The sequence below is a fragment of the Rhinopithecus roxellana genome, chromosome 5 (assembly GCF_007565055.1).
Source record: "Rhinopithecus roxellana isolate Shanxi Qingling chromosome 5, ASM756505v1, whole genome shotgun sequence".
Taxonomy (NCBI): domain Eukaryota; kingdom Metazoa; phylum Chordata; class Mammalia; order Primates; family Cercopithecidae; genus Rhinopithecus; species Rhinopithecus roxellana.
In genome coordinates this window covers 161774335-161782354 of record NC_044553.1, presented here as the reverse complement: position 1 = coordinate 161782354, position 8020 = coordinate 161774335, and positions in this window count along the sequence as shown.

The following is an 8020-nucleotide window of genomic DNA, read 5'->3' as shown; positions in this document are numbered from 1 at the left end:
GTGGAGGTGGGGCATGTGGGGAGGATGGAAGGGGGCTGTGAAGGGAACCCACTGGAGATTAACTTCCTTCCTTATTTCACACGCTAGGAATTTCTGCCCTCTGAAAAGGCCCGGTCATTTAGGAATTTCCCGCTGGGCACGGGCTTCCCTCCTGCCTCACTGGGGCCTCTGCTCCTCCCCTCTTTTGTTTGGCCTCTTTCCCCGCCCCCCCCCTCACTCTGCCATTCCCTCTCCAGCCTAGCAACAGGTCTTCCAGGACCAGGGGGGCCCGCGGAGTGGGGGCGGTGTGGGTTCAGGGTGCCCTGGGCACTGAGAACTTCCTCTTCAAGGGTGGTGGCCAAGCGCCAGGTTTGCACTTGGATTGCCATCCATCCCGTCTCTGGGGAACCTGTGGGGGAGCGGATGCAGGAGGCCGCCAGGATGGGGCGTTAAGGCTGCCAACCCCACCCCTTCTCTCCTAGGGCTCCAGGGATGACATTTTTCAGATGAGTCCACAGAGCCACAGTGTCCCGGGGCTGGGAGGTTCCTTCCATCCGCACTGCACAGATGGAATTCATCCACACAGGGGCGATGGGGATACGGGCTGAGGGGCCCTGGCCGGTGGCTGCCTTCATGGCTGGCTGCTGTGGCCTCATTGTGCAATCCCCACAAGACTCTCCTGCCAGACTCTGTTCCCCCACCCCACCCCATCCCACCTCCCCTCCCAGCCCCAAGCAGATCGGGAAATTGCTTGGAAGTCTGTATCTGCCAGGAGGGCGTTGTCAGGCCTTAGGCCCTACTGTCCCCTCGGAGGCAGCCCCTGGTCTGCACAGGCTTTGTAGGGCTGAGGAGGGGCTGCCACCCTTGTCCCCCACTGACAGCAGTGGCCCACCCAGAGCACCGGCCGGGGATTGGGAAATGAGGCTGCTGCCTTGGACTTGTGTCTGCACCAGTCACTCCCCTTCTCTAAGCTCAGGCATGAGGGTCAGTGGTCACATGCGTGAAGTCCTCAAGACAAGGAAAGTCTTCTGAAAATGGGGCAGCATGGAGGGCCAAGGGATGACAGCCAATGGGGCCCATAGGGCAGGAGCAGTCCTTACCCTCTTCTCGCAGATGCAGAAAACAGTTCCCAAGAGGCCAGGCACTTCCAGGGGAGCCAAAGGCCAGCCTAGGGCTCCACCCCAGCAGGAAGCCAGCATCGCATGCTGGGTGGGGATGTTTGTGACCAGTGGCCCCCGGCTGTCCCATTCCCCAGCTCCCCAGGGCACAGGCCAGGGGCAGCAAGCGGGGGCCTCTGCCTGGCGGGGAGGGCAGCAGACAGGAGCAGACTGGCAGTGACCTCCCCATTTAGCCTAGAAGGCGAGTGTGCCAGCACCTGGCCAGGAGCCCCCGTCAGCTCCTCGCACGCAACCCAGGGCCTCAGAGGCCAGGACACATGGGTTGTCCCTCCCTTCCCTCTGTCAGAGCAATGACAGCTGACTTTTTAAAAATTATTATGGTACAATATACATAATGCAATTTATAATCTTTTAAGCGCACAGTTCAGTGGCATTAAGTGTATTCACAGGGTTGTGCAACCAACATCGCCCTCCACCTGCAGAAATCTCCACCTGGCAAAACGGAAACTCTACCCACTGTGCACTAACACCACTTCCCTCTCCCCCGGGCCCTGGCAACCACCACTCTACCTTTTGTCTCTGTGGTCTTGACTATTCTCGGTACTGCAAATAGAGTCACACAGCATTTGTCCTTTTGTGTCTGGTTTATTTCACTCAGCATAATGTCTTCAAGATGCATTCATGTGGCAGCAGGCGTCAGAATTCCCTTCCTTTTTAAAGCTGAATCATATTCCATTGTATGGATGGCCTACACTGTGCATCCATTCATCTCTCTGTGCACACTGGGGTTGTTCCTACCTCTTGGCTGCTGTGTATAGTGCTGCTATAAAACATGGGTGTAGACCAGGTGTGGTGGCTCACGCCTATAATCCCAGCATTTTGGGAGGCCCAGGCAGGTGGATCACTTGAGCTCTGAAGTTCAGGACCAACCTGGGCAACATAGTGAGACCCTGTCTCCACCAAAAATACAAAAAATTAGCCGGGTATTGTGGGATGCACCTGTAGTCCCAGCTACTTGGGAAGCTGAGGTGGGAGAACAACCTGAGCCTGGCAGGTTAAGGCTGCAGTGAGCCATGATTGCACCACTGCACTCCAGCCTGGGCAACAGAGTAAAACCCTGTCTCAAAACAAAAACAAACAAACAAAAGAACACGAGTATGCAAATATCTGTTCATGTTCCTGCTTTCAGTGCTTTCGGGTAGACTGCTGACGCCTGTCGATCTCCACCAGTGCCAGGCGTTGTTCTAAGCGTTTTGTATACGTTAGCCAATTTCACCGGACACCCTCATGAAGTGGGTGCTAACTCTCCTCTTTTCACAGATGAGGAGACTGAGGCACAGAGAGGTCCAGTCATGTGCCAGCCAGTGGTGAAGCCGAAGCCCCAGTGCTATCTTGCTTCTCCTCCAGCATTGCTCAACAGTCTGAAATTCAGCTTGATGTATTTAAGTCAGACACAAGAAAGGACTTCCAGACCAAGGAGTTTAGATGCAGAAATGGGAGGTACTATCCTCCACTCCTTTTTCATCTTGAAAAAATATTTTCTCAATCTTTTTCATTACCTCATTTAGTCCATTAGTTGCACCTCCACCTGCGCCCTGTAGGGCAGCAGGAAAGGCCGATTTAGCACGGACCAGAGAATAACACAGGCAGGCGCGTTGCTGGCCCTCTTTCTGCATTCTTGAGGGCACCTAGAGGAAAGCTCTCTAGAAGAGAGGCAGTTGAGGCCGGGCGTGGTGGCTCACGCCTGTAATCCCAGCACTTTGGGAGGCCGAGGCAGGTGGATCACCTGTGGTTGGGAGTTCAAGACCAGCCTGACCAACATGGAGATACCCTGTCTCTACTAAAAATACAAAATACTAAAAATACAAAATTAGCCGGGTGTGGTAGTGCCTGCCTGTAATCCCAGCTACTCAGGAGCCTGAGGCAGGAGAATCACTTGAACCTGGGAGGCAGAGGTTGCGGTGAGCCAAGATCGTGCCATTGCTCTCCAACCTGGGCAACAAGAGTAAAACTCCATTTCCAAAAAAAAAAAAAAGAAGAAGAAGAAAAGGGCCTTGAAGGCAGGCAGGAGGGAGAGCAACCTGAAGCAGGGCCCAAGGGTGGTGGGTGATCACGAGGGGCAGAGGGCCTATAGGTGGCTGGGCCTGGCCAGAGGCGTGGCTGCAGCTGCTAGCCTTGGTCACAAGAGCGTTGCTGACCTCAGGGTGGGTCACCTAGCCCCTCCCCCAGCATCCCGGGACCACTTCCCTCTGCATGATGACTTGCACTTCCCGCTGCCCTAACCCTGGTTCCCAGGACCCCAACACTCACCCTGCTTCTCCCTTTCACTTCTCAGGCTGTCACCAGCCCTGAGACTCTTCCCGGGGCCTCTTGCTCCCCCGGGGATGCCCTACTCAATGCATGGGGTGGGGCCATTGTGTCCCCTGTGGACAGATGAAGAAACTGAGTCTCAAAGAAGCAGGCACAGAGGTTGAGGCCTTAAGGCTGGGATCCCTGCTGCCACCCAGCCTTCCCCAAGAGGAGCAGTGACTCGCTCAGCGTCACCTGCAGCTTCGTGAGACCCTGGCTGAAGTCTGCTGCCCTCCTCCGGGACTGTGGGATGGCCAGGACAGCTGACCAGGAGCCACTCTCACGGCATATCCCCTCCTGCAAAGGAGGGGACATGAGGACCCTCAGCAGCCCAGACATGCACCATCAGGCAGTGCCCCACCCCAGCCCCACGGGACACCGTTGACTTGTTGACAGCCCCTCCCCTTCCTCCTAGGAGGAAGCCGGGCCAAGGATTCCTTTCCGTATTTGGCAGATGGAGAAACTGAGGCCTGATGAGGTATGGCTTCTGCAGCTATTCCATGAGCCTGGCCCACTGTCCTTGCTTGAGAAGGGCGAAGGGAGAGAAAGCAGGGCCTATGGGGCAGCAGGACCCCGACCCCAGTGGCCTTCCAAATACTGTGGTGTAGGAGGGCTTCCTGGAGGAGTGGGTCCTGGTGGAACTCATGGGCATAGGAAGTTCTCTATGCCAGCTGCAAGCAGCCACTCTCCTCCCCAAGTTCAGCTCTCCTAAAACTCTAGTCTTTCACCACAGCTCTCTGGTAGTGATGCAAAATACCCAAGTTCAGTTCCGGTCCCTTCTGCCCAGGGTTCCTATAGAACATGGGCCCTTCTCAGAGTCGGCATAAGTTCCAGGAAAACAGCTGCAGAGCCACGGTCTATGCAGGGTTCTCCCAATGACAGAGGCCAGTCACGTGGCAGGAGCTCTCTTGGGAAGCCCAGTGCTGCTTCATGGGGCTGTTCAGGGAAGGGAGTTAGGGAGGAGAGGGGAGGGAAGGGAAGGGGAGAGGAGGGAAGAGGAAGGGAGGGAACAGGAGGGGAGGGGAGGTGTTACCAGGAGGGACTGTATCCAAGTCATGAAGCACCAAAGTATGTTAGCAGCAGCAAATCCATACGGGTCTGTAGCAACCTCAGTTCTTACCTCCTCAGAAAAGAGAATTCAACCGAGAGATCTAAGGCAAAGTGAGAGACCGTGGCAAGTTTCAAAGCAGAAGTGAAAGTTTATTTAAAAGCGTTAGAGAAGGAGCCTGAGCAACATGGCAAAACCCTGCCTCTACCAAATAATAAAAATAATAACACAAAAATTAGCCGGCATGGTGGTGGGCACCTGTGGTCCCAGCTACTCAGGAGGCTGAGGTGAGAGGATCACTTGAACCCGGGAAGTGGAGGTTGCAGTAAGCCCAGATTGTGCAGCTGCACTCCAGCTGGGCTACAGAGCAAGACCCTATCAAACAACAACAACAACAACAACAACAAAAACGGCCAGGCACAGTGGCTCACGCCTGTAATCCCAGCACTTTGGGAGGCCAAGGCGGGCAGATCACCTGAGGTCAGGAGTTCAAAATCAGCCTGGCCAACATGCTGAAACGCTGAATCTACTAAAAATAAAAAATTAGTCAAACTCGGTCCCAGCTACTTGGAAGGCTGAGGCAGGAGAATTGCTTGAACCCAGGAGGCGGAGGTTGCAGTGAGCCGAGATTGTGCCACTGCACTCCAGCCTGGGAGACAGAGTGAGACTCTGTCTCAGAAAAAAAAAAAAAAAAATTTAGGGCAGGAATGAAAGGAAGGAAAGTACACCTGGAAGGCCAAGCAGGTGACTCAAGGGACCTTTGACTTGGGGTTTTATGCATTGACATGCTTCCACTTCCCAGGGTAGGGGGAGGTTGCATTCCTTCTCCAGATTCTTCCCTTGGGCTGGGCTGTCCACCTGCACCGCCGTGACCTACCAGCACCTGGGAGGGGCCGCATGCGCGCTGTGTTTACTGAAGTGGTGCACGTGCTCATCTGAGGCGCTCTTCCCTTACTGTCGAGGGTTTCCCCGAGGAAGGTCATGTACCAGTTAAGCTCTGCCATTTTGCCTGTTAGTGCTCATGCTGGAGCCCACTCACCCGACTCCTGAGATCCTACCGGGAAGTTGCTGATCACTACTTTTGGGTGCTTCTATGTAGAAGAAACACCTGTGTTGGGAGACTGCCTTTTCCTGGTGCTGGTTCGACCAATTATTATTTTAGAGAGACAGTGTAACAACTGCCTCTCCCCTGATGGTGGCATGACATTCCTAGGTGCCCTCCTGCCCTGCTCACGTCGGTCTACTGTAACAGAGGCTGCTCAGAAAACAGGCAGGCCCTGTGATTGCCTCCAGCCCAGGTTCTGGGAGCCCCCTTCTTGCCAGACGGCCAGGAGCTCTGACTGCCAGACTTTGGAGAAGCAGGGCATCCCGCTGTGGGCTCAGGCGTGGAGACTACCTGGGCCCTGGCACTGCATTGCTTGCAGCTGTGTCTCTCCACACGTTGCTTGGGACAGTGACATTTCCTTGGGACCTCCTGGAGACGGCGCTGGCACACTCAGAGGGTTGGCAGGGATGGCTTAAAGGAGGTAGTGCAGGTAAATAACAATGAATGCCACAGGTAGGAGGATGCTCTCGGAAAGCCAGGTCCTCCTCCAGCCAACTCTTGCATTTTCTTGTGTAATGCTCCCAAGTTTACACAGGGAGATGCAACCCAGAGAGGTGGAGTAACTCACACAAGGACACACAGCTAGGAAGGTGCAGAGCTGGGATTCCAGCCCAGAGGTGTATGAGTCCAGAAGCTGATTCGAAATGCTAGCCCTGAGTCCAGGGAAAGCAGGAACATCATACGCCACCAAGCAGAGTCCGGCACACACTGGGCACCCCACAAACAGCAGGGCTTCTCATGATGAGGCAGGAGAATAGGGTCTGGAGGCAGGGAACCTAAGGCTGTTTCATGCCAACTTCCTAGAACTATATTGAAAGGAAAACGCATACAAAAAATTAGCTGGGCGTGGTGGTGGGCGCCTGTAATCCCACCTACTAGGGAGGCTGGAGTGCAATGGTGCTATCTCCGTTCACTGCAACCTCTGCCCCCGGGTTCAAGTGATTCTCCTGCCTCAGTTTCCTGAATAGCTGAGATTACAGGTGCCCGCCACCATGCCCAGCTAATTTTTTTGTATTTTTAATAGAGACGGGGTTTCACCATATTGGCCAGGCTGGTCTTGAACTCCTGATCTCAGGTGATCCTCCCGTCTCAGCCTCCCAAACTGCTGGGATCACAGGCTTGAGCCACCGTGCCAGCCTCACCCTAGCCTCTGATTGGTTGCTTTTTACAACCAATCAGATGTTTGCACAGGAGTGTGACCTTTGTAACTTCACTTCAGCCTCTGGTTGGCTGCTCTCTGCAACCAATCAGACTGATTGCCGACCACCACTTCATTTACATGAGATGAGCATGAAGTGGCCAACAGGAAACTTCTAGGGGATATTTGGACTCAAGAAGATTCTGTATTTGGACTGTTGAGCCACTGCTCGGCCCACTCCCACACTGTGGAGTGTACTTTCATTTTCAGTAAATCTCTGCTTTCGTTCTTTTGCTGCTTCATTCTTTCTTTGCTTTGCTGGGCATTTTGTCTAATTCTTTGTTCAAAACGCCAAGAACTTGGACAACTTGCAGTCACGACCCTCTACTGGTGACCTTTCTCTTCCCTAAGATCCTGAGTCCATTATTGGAGGATTCTGTCCATCTGAGAGCCTTGAGTTCCTCATTTGATGTTTACAGGGATCAAGAACGACTGCCCAGGCCAGGTGCAGTGGCTCACGCCTGTGATCCCAGCACTTTGGGAGGCTGAGGCGGGCGGATCATTTGAGGTCAGGAGTTGAGACCAGCCTGACCAACATGGTGAAACCCTGTCTCTACTAAAAATAAAAAAATTAGCCAGGCAACGTGGTGAGTGCCTATAATCCCAACTACTTGGGAGGCTGAGGCAGCAGAATCACTTGAACCTGGGAGGCAGAGGTTGTAATAAGCTGAGATCATGCCACTGCACTGCAGCCTGGGTGACAGAGTGAGACTTCATCTCAAAAATAAAAAAGAAAAAGGAAAAAAGAAACAACTGCCCTATCCTCCCAACCACCTCCAGCAAAAACAGTTTCCTCACCAATGCCCAGAATGTCACCATTCATATAAATTCCTTGGGCAAGAATCACTTTTTAACAACTCAAGTGTCCTGCAAGGAACCTTGGTTACTTCTGGGAATGGGAGCAGGAAGACTAGAGATAAGAAGGAGACTTTTTACCTTATGCCCTTTGCATATCTTTTACATTTTGACCTATGTGAATGTATTGCTACCCAAAACATTATTAAGCATTTAACACATTTTTAAGGCTGTTAATAGATGGGTGGGCATATGTGCAGACAGAAGTGAGGGTGTCCCTGGAGAGGCCCAGGCCCCCAGGGTCCAGGAAAGGATGGACCAAGGGGTGTGTGTGACTTGTCCAAGTTTCAGTTCCCTCCAAGTGTTTCCCAAGACCAGGGTCCCAGGAGGCCAGGCTGAGATTTGGGTGGCTCCCAGTGAGCTCTGGT